Genomic DNA, 16,917 nt, shown 5'->3' with positions numbered 1-16,917 from the left:
TTTCAGACTGGTGAAAGTGACTTTTAGAGCTCAGTAGCATGCAGGTTTTTTCTTGAAGGATTGTACTTCATCTCCTTTATTCTTGTCTGGAATGTTATTATTGCACTGGCTTAGAGTAGTAGTTGTTGCAGTGAGGCTTGTAATTTGCATGGATAGTTTCTTTGCTGGGTTTGCGTTTATGGGGTGCTGTCTAGGTGGTGCGATGGGTGGCTGAGAAGACTGAATGCAAAGCCAAATCGATGGGGGGTAACGCAGGTAGGAGCTTGTTTGATGCCAGTAGTGATGCCTGCTTAATATGTAACGAGGACGTCTTCGCTTGTAGGAATGGGACAGGAGCCATCCCCGCCGTCTGCGGCCCAGTTCCCCTGGGTCCTCCCCAGGATGTGCGGGTTCAGTCGATCGCCGACCTGCTAAGCTTTTGGTGTGGTGGCAGTGAGTCCAGTCGAATGTGCGGCTTGTTGCGTGGTAAGAGGGGTGAGTATGCTCTCTTAGTATAGTCTCTTACTGCCACCTGTTTGGCCCCTGGGAGTAGCGGGGGTGCGAGGGTGTTTGACATGGCGGCAGGTCGGGCAGTGATGCGTGGTGGGGGGTTGTTAAGCAGGTACTTGCTGTGTGCCTGTTTGCTGGTTGGTATGCGGGTGTGTAGCAGCGTTGGGGAACCTCTCTGCCACTCCGCCGTCCCTGCATCCCCCAGGGCGCTGGTTTGTTGTGCCCTGTTGGTTCCTGGCTTTGCCGCCCCAGCAGTTTCGCCCGCCATGGACGCCATTTTGGCTGCAGAGGGTCTCCCTCGCTTCGGGTTCCCCAGGCCGCGGGAACAGCCTCCTGGGACCGGGATGACCCCCGCCGGTCCAAAGGGGGGGGAACGGGGCCCCTACCGCGTGGCTGCAGAGTTCCGAGTGAGCACCGCTGGGCAGGATAGCGAGGCGGCGGCCGTCCACCTCACTCACCGCCCGGGTAGGCCTCAGTTGCCGTGCCGATGTTCCCTTTCCGAGGTCCGATTGCTTGCGGTCAGATGGGCCTCAGCACCAGCATCTCCTTGCCCGCAGGATCGCTTCCACCAGACTGCAGATGAGTAGTTTTATGCTTTTTTTCGGGTTTCTTGGACGTTTTTCTGCAGGAGCTCGCTGTGTGTGCGACCTCTCGGCATGGCGGTCAGGCCCCGCCCCCCTTCCCAATTATTTTGAGCTACATCAAACATGTTTTATTGTCAGCCTTTAAGTTGACAAATCTGTTTCTCATAAAGCCATCTTCAAAAGCAATTTCAGATAATATTCGCACTCGTGACAAAGATCAAATAAAAAGTTCCTGCATTATTTCTATTTAAAAAAAATGTAAAATTTGGTCATGGCAGAACAAAAATGTACAAAATATGAAGCAAAAACACAAAAGGGGAGAGGCCTAAATGTGTTTTGCATCTTCTAAGTAATTTTCTCTAATCTTTCGTTGTTAACACAATTATTTAATTGTTTTGTTGTTGTGCCAGTGGGATTCTAGATTTAAACTAGCTTGATAACTTTACATAGGAATCTACCTGAAGATAAATTGGTTTTAATGAGATGCAGCATGGTTCTTAAAATAAAACAGTCCTTGGTATCCATTTACAGTAGTGCAATATTTCCCAGTCCCAGACGTCAAGGCGCACAAGCAGTCCAAAATTATGGCATTATCCCAATTTTGCTCCAGATGTGATGCTGAGTACCTGAACCCTATGATATGCCTTGAGGACTAGGTTGAGACCCCTCCAGTAGTACATGTGCAATCATAAAGTCACATTATTGATAGTATAACAAAATAAAAATGATCAAAGTTTGGAAGGTACAAGGTAAAAAGGAGTTGAAAGTTCAGGTAAGGTAAAGAAATAGGTTGCCGTTTCATTCCTGTGAAAACTGGTCTGGTTTAAATGTTTTGTATCTGTAATAACCACTTCTTCTCTGATTTTCCCCTGCTTATTTCTGCCATGTCTTTGGGAACATATTTGCAAGGCCCAAGACCATAAATATGAATTAGGCTGTAGAGACTGCTTCTGTTACAATGCCAGGTGGCTAAGAACCTTTGTTCTTTCCAATAATCTCACATGGCAAAGTAATGTTTTCAATAAGCGGACAGTGCTACTTGTCCATGATTACTTATCCAGGACATGACAACTTCTACGAGCCAGAAAGCAATGGCTTTGAATGTTAATTCTGCTGATGCTTTGAGATTTGTGTGCTATGTTGAATTCTACGGATGTGCTTTTTTCCTGGACTCCTAAAAAACTTTTTTTTTAAAAAGATATGTCTGGCTTCTAAATTCTGCAAATCTTTATCAACCCCTGACTGATGGACATATGTGAGAATTTACAGGTTTGCCCCAGTTTTATTTAGACAAACAATATGAATAATGAAGCGCTTTAATTGGGCTTCCTTTCTTGTTGGCCTCTTCAGTGGCAGATTGTAGACATGAGATGATGTGTTCAAATTCGGTCTGGGACCTAAAGTATGGGTTAATAATCTCCAGCTCTCCTACTTGGTAAATTTAAGGTGCAATGTTTTAAAATGAGGGTTGAAAGCCACAACTTCACATTTATTGGTGGTCAATTGTTAAATATCTAGAATGGAAGATGCACAATTGTCTGGTTATTTAAGTGCCTGAACTGAGACTGCGTTAAATAAATGTTTTTGTTTGTTTTTCATGTGTCTGTCTGGGTTTCTTCTTCTGTATTTCCATTACAAAATTATGGTATGTTTTTGTTTTGTAGATATTTAGTCGATCCAGTATTGGTGACTTCCTGATTTGAATTCCACAAAGTGCCAACATATTAATTATAAATATTTTCGTTTCTTCGGTTTAATCTTACTCTGTTTTCAACAAGAAAAAATAAGTTACAGGAAATAGTGTATTAATTAAAATGTATTTCCCAATAATGATGCAAAGGGTAGGAGAAGAAATGAAAATTTTATTATTGGAATTTATTTGATGCCATTGAACTGCCTTCTATATGAAAAATATATTTTTCTACATTTTGCATATTCGTAAAGAAAAAGGTAATCTAAACAGTTTATATAGTACTCCATGTCGGAGCAAAAATTTCATTAGAAATTCAGATTTAACAAATTCCAGAAAAGTTTTTTTTTTTTTTTTTTCCATCAGCTAGATGTGCTATCTGCATGTTCTGCCCCGTTTGCCCCGTGCTGAAGACCTATGAGACATTATTACTGGAAGGTGTTTTTTTTTGTCCGCATTTATATCATGTATCTGATAACAATGTGGACTAGTTGCCTACTGTCAGTATTGTCTGATACCATTATAATATGGGGACCTAAATTGTTGGTGTCTAAGCACTGAATATCCCCAGGTTATAGAATGTGCTTTTCAATACGGTGAGGTATTAGAAGTAGGGCTTCTGGGAATGGTATTATAACCTTTAGACTGTAACTTAAAAGAAACATGACTTTTTCATGCTAGTTCCTTTTTCGTTTTTATTTATTTATTTATTTTTAACGGGCATGGTGTATGTAATTATCTTCTGGAACAAATGCTAAAAATTTCTAAATGCTTCCACTTGAGGGCAGTAACTCTTCAACAAACTTCTACTCAAAAAGCCCTTCATTCAGATAAACTAATTTTGCAGCATTTTCATGTTAATAAACGTCTTAACTCTTGATTTCCAGATTACTGTGTATTAATGGCAACAACTGGGGAAACTAAAATGTTATAATTGTTTCTGATACTCCTTAATTAGCATAGTTTGATGGATGTATAGGTACAAACGCCATAAACCCGTGCAAAACAATGTACTCCACTGTTGGAAAAGGTAGGCCACTTAATCTAAAATTTAAAAAATTTACAAATCTATATCATTTTCTGGATTTACTCTGTAAATAGAGGAATTTTAGTGAAATGTAAAACAAACTGCTATATGTAATCTTGTGATTATAGCTGAGGAATCAAACTTTGCCTAATTAGCAATTTTTGACTAAAAAGTTTGTGTCATAATTGGTAACTGTATGCGTTTTAGTTCTAGAATGTGTTGTTTTCCATCCAAGATCTTGAATGGTATGAGCAGACATTAGATGATCTCATATCCATTGTATAGTCCGTTTTTTTAATAGATTTCCAGACAATGGGTTTTATTGGCCTTCAATATATTTGTATAATGTTATCATATCCCCTCATTTACATTTGTTAGCCTTTCTTCAAAACTAAATCTTCCATTCCCCTTATTCATTTTGTAGCCCACCTTTCTACTTTTTCTAGTGCCATCATTTCCTTCTTTAACATAAGTGCCTAATTGCATGACATATTCAAGGTGAGGTCTTACCACTGATTAATAAATAGGCAAAATTAAATAATCGCACATTTTTATGCATGACAATAACTTACTGGCTTTAGCAACTGCTGATTGACATTGGACATTGTTGCCTGGTTTGTTGGCTATAACAATTACCAAGTCCTTCTCATGTGTTGTTGTCCACAACTCACTGTCATTTAGTGTGTACGTTGCTTGTGGATATTAATCACTTGGCATTTTTCTACATTAAATTTCATCTGCCATTTCAATGCTCAGTCCATCTAATCTATCCAAATTCTTCTGCATCAAAGTAATATCCTGATCTTTAAATGCCCATTTTTTTTTATTTTTTTTTTAAATGTTTGCCTGGAAAAGAGTTGCTGTGAGTGAATGGAGAGATTTTGAAAATTCTATAAAATGAAAAGTGTAGGGCAAGAGTATGCAGCGGCAAAATCTAGCCTAAAATCTCATTGTCATAGATATGTCCTTGCCTTGCTAAAATCACATTCACCAGCACCTTTGTTTTACCTATGTCATACCACATCACATCCATCACCCAATAACAATTTCAACCATTATCGCAGAAAACAGATGTTGCTTTTGAACTATCCTGTCCAAAGCAACACTACACTTATTTATATAATAAAAATAATCTAATGATTGCGCAAAATGTGAAGTATAAGACTGTGCAAAATGTGATTTAAATAAAATAAATCATTTAGTAAAATTGCTTAAATGTAACATTCAAATGGAATGAAATTGCTGATATATATATACATATATGTTTGTGGTCAGGGAAATAAGCCGTATTGATGTTAGAGCTTATGATTCACTAAAGTCGGTTGTGTTGTGCCAAAACCAATGTTCGGGCGGGCCTGTAAATAAAGAGGGCCCTCCAAGGTATAACTGAATAGAGGGAGTGGTGGGTGGGGTGACCAGCTGACGTCAGCCCAGTATAGAGGTAGGTATGGGTATATATAGGCTGGCTCAAACCCTCCCACAACTCCAGGCTCCGCCTTCCCATATATACATCAATAGAATTGTGGTGTTGAGCAAAGCAGCAAGATTCATTAAGTAAGACTTAAAGGGACACTCCAGGGATCAAAACAACTTCATCTAAATGAAGTAGTTATGGTGCCATGAGGCCCCTGGAGGCATTATTACGATTAACATGGATATATATATAGTACTCAAGCAGGACTTGGGTGATGATTCCAAATTGACTTAAGTGTTTTTTTAAATACATTTCCCTACACATCTGGAAAAAGTCATTTTATAGTACCATATGAACAGATTAATCATGGTGTTATTTTTTTTTTTTTTTTTAATCAAACTTTCAACCTAAGATTGAGGTAGCATGTAAATCAAAATGTGTGTAGGTCAGATTAAGTATGTTAGGAAAGGCATGCATTTGGTACATCATTGCTGATTATAAAGGCATGTCATGTTAATGAGAATCGCCACTCCAGAACATAAAAAAAAAAAGAAAAACATTGTTTAAATTCTCATGATAGTAAATATATTGTGTGCAGAACAGATTGTTTAAATGTTTTGGCATCTTGGATTCTCGTAGCCCTCCCACAAACTGTGCGTTGGAGAGTGAAATTCTACATTGAAGGGACTATAATATTAGCATTGTTGGAGATTATTTGAATAAAAGAAAACAGTAGAGAAAGAGGATTGTTAGCCTTCTGTCCAAGTTTACATAAAAATGCTAAAAATGTGCATCAGTTACATATGTGTTATTATGCTAGGCAATTTGTGAAACTCCACGGAGTATAATTTTATAAAATACAAAGGTTTTGTACAATGCTTTTTATTTAGTAATGTTAGTCAGAATAGTAAACAGAAGCTTCTTGTCATTTTTATTAAAAATGGAAAAAAAAATTGAATTGAAAAATACAATTTTTCTAGCACAGCTGTTTTGTCCTAAAATGTGCAGGTCCATGTCGGTACCCAGTTCCTCTTATTTTGGTATACTTTCATATAGTACTGATCATTTACCAGTAGATTTTAAGTAATAGATATGAGATTACATTTCTGTCTTCCAGGGCAGTCACAGGATATTAAATAGTATCAGGGGGTAAGAGATGCATCTCTGTAAAGATATATTGTTAGCCAAATACATCAATAGAATTGTGGTGTTGAGAACAGCATCAAGATTCAGTAAGTAAGACTTAAAGGGACACTCCAGGCTTCAAAACAACTTCATCTAAATTAAGTAGTTATGGTGCCATGAGGCCCCTGGAGGCATTCTTACCATTAAAATGGATTAAACCATTCTCAGCCGATCAGTGACTCCCCACTCACTAAACTGGCTTGGAAAGTAACTTACCTTTCTTAATCCAGTTTTGTGAATGGGGAGTCAATCGCTGAGAGCGTCAGCGGACCACTCTCTGGCCTGGTGGGCGGCATTCTGCGCTTCCTGAAACTGAAAATTCAAAGGCCAGATGCCGCCAGGGTGGGAGTGGTCATCGCTGAAGGCAACTTTGGGGATAAACCGTTTAGACCAGTGATGGCGAACCTTTTTGAGCCCGAGTGCCCAAACCGCAATACATGCCAACTTTTTTTTCCTTAAAGTGCCAACATGGCAATTAAACCTGAATACTGAGGTTTAAGTTTAGAAAAAACAACTCGTACTGTTGTCCGAACTAATTAACAACTTTTGTTTTAAAGGAACACAACAACAGAGAGTTCAATTATACAAATTTTAAATAATGATATAAATAGATAAAATTAAGCTTATATTTATTAGTATCTCCAACAAATGCAATACATACACACACAGACTGCTGAATACATACACACAGTCTGCTGAATACACACACACACACACACACAAGACTGCTGAATACAGAGACTGATGAATACACACACAATCTGCTGAATACACATACAGACAGTCTGCTGAGTACACACACACAGTCTGCTGAATACACATACAGACAGTCTGCTGAGTACACACACAGACTGCTGAATAAATACACACACAGTCCGCTGAATACACACACAGACTGCTGAATACACACACACACACACAAACTGCTGAATACATACACACAGACTGCTGAATACACACACAGACTGCTGAATACACACACACACACACACACAAACTGCTGAATACATACACACAGACTGCTGAATACACACACAGACTGCTGAATACAAACACATACTGCATTGAGGGGTGTAGTGGATGTGATCGTGAGGGGTGCTGTGTGTGAGGGGTGCTGTGTCTGAGGGTTGCTGTGTGTGTGTGGTGTGGGGGTGTGTGGGGGTGTTGTGTGTATGAGCGGTGCTGTGTGTGTGGGGTGCTGTGTGTGTTTGTGTGAGGGGTGCTGTGTGTGTGTGTGTGTGAGGGGTGCTGTGTGTGTGTGAGGGGTGGTGTGTGTGGGTGTGAGGGGTGGTGTGTGTGTGTGTAAGGGGCGCTGTGTGTGTGTGTATGAGGGGTGCTGTGTGTGTGTGTGTGTGTGAGGGGTGCTGTGTGTGTGTGTGAGGGGTGCTGTGTGTGAGGGGTGTTGTGTGTGTATATGAGGGGTGCTGTATGTGTGTGTGAGGGGTTCTGTATGTGTGGGGGGTGGGGGTGCTGGGCGGGGGTAGTTTTGCTGGGTGGGGGTAAGGGAGTTGTGCTGTGGGGGGTAAGGGTGCTGTGTGTGTTGTAGGGGTGCTGTGTGGGGGGGTAGGGGTGCTGGGCGGGGTTAAGGGTGCTTTGCTGTGGGGGTAGGGGAGGGGAGGGATGCTGGGTGTGGGGAAGGGGAGGGGTGCTGGGTGTGGGGGAGGGGAGCTGGGGAGAGGAGGGTGCTGTGTGGGGGGTAGGGGTACTGTGTGGGGTGTGGGGTACTGTGTGGGGGGTAGGGGTACCGTGTGGGGGGGTAGGGGTACTGCTGGGGGGGGAAACGTGTTTAAAAAAAAAGTATATTAAAACAGTATCTTCTCCATCCCCCTCCTTCTTACCATTAATGAAGGAGGGGGGGGGGACAGTCATCCCTGGTGGTCCGGTGGTGGTAAGCACTTCTTCCGGTAACGGGCGGCAACGCTCCACACAGCATCGCGCGGGAGGACAGGGGAACTGTTTCACAGATCCCTCCCCCTACCTGCCAACACGGAAGCAGAGTAGGCGCCTGCCGTTTCGGGCAGGCGGGTGCCTACTCTGCATTGATGGCGAACTTATGGCCGCGTGCCGACAGAGAAGGCACGGCGTGCCACCTGTGGCACGCGTGCCATAGGTTCGCCATCACTGGACTAGGGCCTCACCTCTTAAAGTTCACCAGCTGCCACTGAGCCTATAAAGTCTTACATGATGGGGTAGCACCTCCTGTTGGAATGAGGAGGTCCTGCAAGTAAGAGCTTGGGGTGGAGGATGGACAGATAGAGGACAGCAGAAAGTCACTGGTACAGTGTAGGGCCTTGCTGATTAGAGAAATGGGGAAGAACAGGCAAGAACAGGTGCCATTGTGGGGCAAGGTGCTTACTAAGGGCTACATTATCATGGAAACCAATAGAATATCTGAACATTGTGCTCAGTGCACATGTTTTACATTAATAAATCTCCCTTAATGTGTGATATAGGGTACACTCACACCGAGCTCCATTTATTGATAATCTAGTGCAATTCTTTGTAATATTAGCCGAAAACCAAATAGAAACATTCAAGAAAGATATCTTTCTGCTTGTGGACATTACATCAGTTCTTCTCACAAAACGCAGAGATCTACAAGTCACCATCATACAAGCTGTAAGTTACACTAAGTGCAATGTGGGCATCTTAGATGTCATTTAAACTGGTCCAGGTTGAATGGCATCACGACCACTGTAATGAAGTGATCTACATGGACAGAATAGAAGACATCCAACACTTTTGTCAACATGTCTGTATTTTCCTCAACATGATTCCTTTGTTCTCTAATCTCATTTTCCTTCTAGTTAGTTAAGGATAAAGAGTTTTCCATAGTTGATTTACCTCCCTGCTGAGCACCTTTCAAACACATTAGCACAGGGTGCATTCGAAATCATGTGTAACCTGTCTTGCAATAGGTTTTTTGAGTCATGTAGTGTGTGAGGTGATTGCTAATTGAGTACCTGGCTAGTTAAACATTCACAGCTCAGACAATTCTAAGTTTGGGAACTTTGTCAATTTTCACACATTTACTTCAAGCAGAGACACTAAAGGAAAGCTACACAAACTATAAGCAAACTTTAAAAGGTAAAGAATACAAAAGACCAAAAAAATAAATAAAACATAAACAACCAGCAAAATGTACACAATATCACATTATGATGTGTGTCAGGGGTGGTTAAAAGCAAGGCCAGCAATATTTTGGACATGTTATATGTACTTCCATAGTTATATCATGAGTATATTTTTGCAAAACAAGATTTACGAGAACAGGGATATTGTTAGGGGAATGTGATAGATATTCTGTATTACAAATGCTTGCAAACCAAAACATTAACTGTATATATTATATATATATATATGTACACCATAAACTGGGTTTAGGCAAAGTCATGACCTATGGACAGTCTTTATATAACAGTGTTTCGAAAAAAAACACCAAAATACTAAATTTACACAGGTGGCCTTACTGAAATTTAGACACAATTATACATACCTTCTAGCTCCGGGGTCTCGAGGAGGGTGAGGTGGTAAAGGGGGCAGACCAGTGACACAATCAAAGGGGGTAGGCCTGCCTGAATTACTGGCAGGTCAGCACAACAGGCTGTCTGACAAACATCAAAGGGCAGACCCTGCACAGAGACCTATTTCAGTGTTCTCTGCAAGTTCCAAGTGCCTTGAACATCATTAGACTAGCTTGTGTAAAGCTAGTTGGGTCATTTCACGGTGTCCCCAAAAGTGGGGCACCAGGGAACTAATTTGTTATGGTGGGACCAGGGCCAGCGCTACCATTAGGCGAATAAGGCATTCGCCTCCTGGGACAGGACCCAAAAATCGTGATTGTTCCGCTGAGATTGAGAAGGTTGGGAGGTATGCATATATAATATTAGCACTACAGCACTACAGTGTGGTGGAGTGGATATGTGCCAGTGACACAGTTGATGACTATAGTGAAGCTCCCAGCCATCAATAGAGTCACACATACACTAGGTAATCTTGAAGAGCAGCCAACTTTGGCTATCTAAAATCGATAAATGGACTTTTCAGTTACACGGTGGAGTCTTGCATGGGGTCCTGAAAAGCCCTGTCTCTAGTTCTGGCACCATTTCATTATTATCCCCAAGTGCCCTGTAAAACTGCACTCTTTTAGGTTTCTTACAATAGACTATAGAAAGCTATGCTCCATATTTGTTGTTTTTTTAAGTAAGTTTATTATTGGTAAAAAATTGTCAGGGCATGCAAAATATCTGCGCTTGAAGGACAAATATGGAGGGAGCTTCTGAGATCAAAGGCAGAGCATTTGGCCTTTTACTGGTGCTCTTGAGTCTAGACAAATGCCAAGCCTCTCATATGGGCAATCCATCTATTCTTCTGGTCTGTACTCTGCTAAAAAAGCAGAATGAAGAGTACTGAGACTGATTTAAAATGTGAAAGCTCTCTGTATAGGCAGCAAAATTATGGGCAGCTCTATTGGAAAGTAAAACAGTCACTCACCTACAAAAAAAAAAGGGGGTGGTCAAAATGCAGAATTAGAACAGCAACTATCATGAGATTTTGCAAGTCTGAACATTCCTTTTAATTTGTAAATATCATGTGATAAATGCCATGACTACGTTTGCTGATATTGGCAGGAGACCAGGAGAGTGTCAGGGAACCTGGCTTGTCTATAATTGCCATAATTTTAAAATCCACATTGTGCTACATTTTGTTTTTTTGGCAGGATCACTTTTCACAACTTCAAGTCCTGAGCCTACCCTAAACTGTCATAATATAGAGAGCTGTTTGGATGCAATTCCATTGTTTTCTTGTCTCTTAGTTACTTTGTGGATAGATCTGCATCTCCCCATTACTTGAATACATTCTAATTCATAATTTAAAATATTTCTACTCGTTTCTTTCCATGTTTGTCATCAATGTCAGTCATTCTTTCTTGGGTATTAACACATTTGAGTTTGCATGTAAATTGGGTAATCACTGGTAATTTAGAAATGATTTAGAATGAACTTAATGTGTCCCTGGGATTCAGAAATGGTTTCAGCTTTAGGGCTGTGTTAATGCCTGACTAAGACGTATTAGGGGAAAAAATACAATCTAGAAATGAAAATAACAAATAATGGTGCAGTATGGTCAGGAACGAGTTGTGAAGCAGCCAAAAAAACATAAACAAATAAAAATTTTATATACTGCTTTTTTTTGTGTACTTATTAAGTTATTGTATTGGTGCACTATGTCTGTGTCTCTCTCTTAACCCCTATTTAAGGTCAAGAGAGAAGAAGATCAAGCTCCTTGTATCTTTAAGATTACTTATACGCCTGCAATCGGTTATTATCTTGTGAGTGCATTTTAGCCTCCAGCGCAGTCTTGGTGTTTTTATGTACTGCACCATTATTTGTTATATTTTTTTACATTTCTATTAAGAAGACTTAAGGGAGCTTCTTACAATCTATTGTACTATAAGGGTAAATTTTATTTTATATACTTTTACCCACTTTTGGGGTGCATGTGTGTTATATATACTTATTTTTGTACTAAGATGTGTTAGTATAAAAAAAATTCAGCTGCAACAGAAAAAAAATATATACCTGTGAAATTCTGTTTATTTTGACCATCCTCTTTAACATATTTGAGACAAATTTTCTGTCCATCAGTTTCACAGAAACAGAAAAAATATATTTCTGCAAAATTGCATATCAGCATTAGCATGGTGGGAAAGGTAGAAATCAAAGCGTAAAAGTTGAAAGTTAAGGGGGATGTTAAAGAGATAAAAAAAAAAAATAATAATAATAAAATAAATAGAAGATCAAAGATCAGAAATCCGATTGTTATATTTATATGATCTATCTTTAGACATTCATCAGCTACTCAGATAAATATGATTTGAAGTCTGGGAATAACTAGGAAGCAACAGGTTAACCACCTTCACCTATTCATACGTGGCAGTTTTATAGTGAATAGCTGATTACCTGATTCTAAGGCACCAGACTAAAGTAATATTACAGAATGCCAGTACGCAGTCTTTTGTTTTCCCAGTTATTATTGCTGCTAAGTCCTTTGCTTCACTGAGTCTGATTTACAATAAAGCCGTGGAATTTAAAGTTAGTCATGTTCACCAGCTGGAACCCAGTAATCCGCGATAACAGGCCCATTGAAGCACAAAGTGCATGGATCCTGCTGGCAACATGTGAGAATTTGGAAGCCCAGATAGACCAAGAATCCCTGTGGTTATTTTAAACAACACAATCCAGCTAAAAGGCAATATTCATTAGAATTTTATTCGGTGGTTAGATAAATGCATTAAATGCTGGTGTGCTTAATAAAAAACATATCGGTTGTATTATTTAAAATAGATATAGCTCTTAAGGATTTAAAATAAAAGTCCCGTAATATTTCCACTGGAGAACCTTAAACATCCAGGGCTAATCACTAAACAACGTATTTTGACAGAATGGACAAAATACAGTGAAATTGACCGAATTCGATCACATTGGCAATTCACAGATGTACTGAAGCCAAATGCGGTCCGGATTCAGTCAGTCCGATCGGTTCTGTAAAATTCGTTAGAATGCATTTGTAAAATCACTAATATCCACATCTGAACCAATATACTGCGCCGGAATCAGAATGTTATCAACGAGCGCATGGTGACCGATGATAAACCGAATGCATCTGGTTTTTGCATAAGTGAATGAGAATATGAAAAACTAGCACAAGCAGCCAGCAGACAAATAGTTAAAAACCCGTGGCAGTGTGATGGTTAATTATCTGGCGACTGGCCAGCACTTGCCGATCAGCCTCTATGTGAAAAAAGTAAAAAAAAATAAAAATAAACGAAGAAGTATCCAATTGGAATAAATAAGACCACCATATTACTATAATGGATATTGTAAACCTCCATATGACCCACCTGCCTCGTGTCTACTAAGTGTCTAAACCTACTGCGACTGGGCAGCCATTGATGTGACATAATGGGGACCCTATTTTACCCTCCGCTGGCCGCCACCAATGGTATAGGGCAATATAATGCTTGTGGTTCTGACGTATAATGAGCAATATAAAGCTTGTAATTCATTTAAAAGTTGTGGAACTGTCATAAACAGGGCCAAATAAAGGTTGCGTTGCTGTCCACTATTGGGAAAAATAAATGTTGTAGTATCTATTGTCCAGCGTGTAATCTTTTCGTCCAGCTCTGCTGCCTGGCACCAACTGCGAGGGACAGAGCCTGACTAGAGAGGGCAGGACCTAATGTGAGGGGATAGAGCCTAGCACACCCCACTGAACCACCTTTTTGCACCCACCCAGGATCGACTCTGCCAGCACCTATCATAAACGAAGGCTATGGGATTCAGGCTTTGTCTATGGAGGAACCCATTGTGATATACTCTTGTGGATACATGCATACATGATACATGCAACTGAAGCACCAGGAACCAATTAGTGTGCCTGCAGCACACTTACCTCTCCTGCACCCCACACCAACAAACCCACATCAGATCTGTCATTTCCGGGGGTCTTTGCGTCATATGCAAAGGCCCTCGGGAATTTGAGAGATCTGCTTTAACACAGGCTATAGGTGATTTACAATGTTTTTTAATTATGCAGTTACCAGAAAAGTGACAATTCCTATTTAAAGGCTTTTAAAATTCAAGTACTTCTTCACTAAAAGATAAACTTACACTCCTTTCCAAGTTACTAGCTGAAATTACCCTCTCGGATTCTTAAAAGGTATGAATGGTTTGGCAAGCCACCCACTGTAAGCCTAATCCATGCCACGTGATATTGCTTAACAATTTTAGCATTTTGCAAGAAAGGAAAAAACAAGTTAAAAAACTGCTTCACATCTCAATTTCTCCTCCTTCCCCAGCTTTGTATTAAAAGAAAAACTGATGGCTGTTTGACATTCTGATAAACAAGGATAACAATTAAACTTCTCAATTAGGCGATAGTTCTGCCAATAAAACCATCTTAAAACCATGACTCCGTTGAGATCCACCACCAAGCTCACTTTCAAAAGCCAACATTAGGAATGATGTGACTTTAGATTGCACGTGATCCATGGAAAACAAGTAAGAAATGGACATAGAAAAACATTAACAAATATACAAATTATAGAGTAACAGAAACTCAAAAAGATGTAAAGGTCTTCACTGCAGGCTATCTATCTAGTGTACACACGCACTTGTTTAGAATCATGGTTAGGGACCACTGTTGCTCGCCCTTTGTAGTTGGGTACCTCGATGGGCCTCGTGCCTGGACTATGTGGGTTTATTATTGTGTGTTGGCATCTGTAGTGTGGAGCTGGTATACCTTTTACCTTTATTTTTGTTGTGCCTTGTAACCTGTGGGACATTTCTTTGTGGAGTCTGTTGGAGTTCAACTTCTCCATTACCACTGCGATATTTGGAGGGGTTTTGGATTTCCAGTTTTCTGCTATGCTGCTTCTAGCGGCTATAAGTACCTGGATAATGCTCGACCTCTCTGGTTTAGTTGAGTTGTCTGGTAACATAAGTAAAAGGTATGTTTCAATTTGCAATGGCATTGAGACTTCCGCCAGGCTGTGTATTAAGGACTGTATTGACCAGAAATGTTTAAGTATGCTACAGTGCCAAAACACGTGCCCCATGGTCCCCACCTTATTCTCACATCTCCAACACTTAAAAGAGACATTTGTAAACATGTGGGACAACCTATGTGGGGTCAGATACCATTTCATCCAGAATTTGTAGGATGCTTCTAAGTGGTCAAGGCAATGTGTTGCCTGTTTTGTATGTCTCATTTCGCCAATGATTTTCCTGATATTGTGTGTTTAGTTCATGTTCCCATTTAACCATGTATGGGAACTTTACCAGTTTTATAGTGTCCAGAATTGCCCTATAATACAGTGCCAGAGGCTTTATGCCTTTGCCTGTTCCTTTCCATAATTTGTCGAAGCCCCCTTTTAACCGTTGCTCTGGGGGTCATTTAGACAGTATATGTTTGATCCTCAGGTATGTGAAGATTTCACTCATGGTAAGTTGTATTTACTTTGTATGTCTGGGAAAGGCATCAATCTTGAGTCATGATATATATCTGCCACTCTCTCTATCCCCGATTGTGCCCAGGTGCTAAGTGAGATATCAGGCGTGTAATATTGTAAGCATTGTATTGGGGCATAGAAAGTTAGGTGGTCTGGTTTCAGGAGTCTCTCTGCCCATTTGTGCCATAAACTGCATGTTCGTTTGGTCATTTGGAAAGGATTTATGTTAGGGGGGTGGGGATGTGTCGGGACCCACATTACAGTCAGGAACGAGTGTGGTAAAATTATTGAGTTTTCCAACAATACCCACAACTGTTTTTCGTAAACACCGAGTAACGCCCCTTGGTTCCACTTGGGAGGTTGCTATATGATACCTGTATACGTCGGGGACTCCCAGTCCGCCCTCGAAAAGGCGATAGTATGGATTTGAGGCAGCTATTTGGGGTGGTTTGAGCTTCCAAATGTGTGCGTTAATTAGTTTCTGGAATCTGCTCAATAGTGGTTTCGGCAGCTCTAGGGTGCGGAATAGGAGCAGGTATGCATCTGTAGCTGAGGGTAGGAGGAATTTGAACAAACTCAGTAGGTGCTGTGGGATTGCTTCTTGGGAGACCTTTTCCGGTACCCCTCGCACCCTGATGTTATTCCGTCGTGATCGGTCTTCCATGTCAGCGAATTTGCCCACCAAGCTGAGGTGCTCTGTTTCCATTTTAACCATTCTGTCAATCATTTCATTGTGAGCCCGTGGAGGTCTTTGTCTTCTGTTATTATTTTGTAATCTTCCCTTAAAGATGAACACAGGTGCTGGAGCATGTCTGCCAGCCTCCTTTCTGTAACCGGGGGATCATCCCCTGGCAGGCTTACTGACTCCACATCCAAACCCTCCTCAAACAGTCTTAAGGGTGAGGACACACCATCGCCATCTTGGGTAAGCCTCCGTTTTTCTTTTATGCCGGGGCAGAAGAAATTTTGACCCCTTGGGGTCTTGTGCGGTGCCATTACGTACTGCTGCCGTTCGTGCACAGTTAGGTCATACATTTGTCGCGGGACTGAGAGGGTCACTTTGTTTGGACTTTACTGCCGTGGAGCTAGCCCGCCATGCATCCTTTCTGCAGCGCCGGAAGTCCAGCACTCCATTAAACCCTTTTTAATGTTTTAATGCCAAACAAGAGTCCACAGCAAGCTTTCTGTGCTGCTTTGGCTTATGAGGAAGCATTCAATTGAGAAGCAATGGGAGGCTGTGATTGGCTGAGAGTGTCCGCTGACAACTTTCAGCCTATCTCAGTACCATTGCAGGTATAAATCGGTATGGCTAGAAGGAAGAGTGTAATCTCTGCCTTAGCCACAACCCCAGTGGGGGTGGGACTGTGGGAAGCCAGGGAACCTCGTTTAGTGTTAAACTTATCGAAAAATGGTTTAAAACTGAATGGAGGGACGATGCATGAGGCCTCCACATACTATAATTAATTCAATGAGATGAAGTGGTTACAGTGAATACAGTGTCCCTTTAAGCAAAAC

The sequence above is a fragment of the Pelobates fuscus genome, chromosome 11 (assembly GCF_036172605.1).
Source record: "Pelobates fuscus isolate aPelFus1 chromosome 11, aPelFus1.pri, whole genome shotgun sequence".
In the NCBI taxonomy this organism is placed as follows: domain Eukaryota; kingdom Metazoa; phylum Chordata; class Amphibia; order Anura; family Pelobatidae; genus Pelobates; species Pelobates fuscus.
This window is presented reverse-complemented; position numbering follows the sequence as displayed.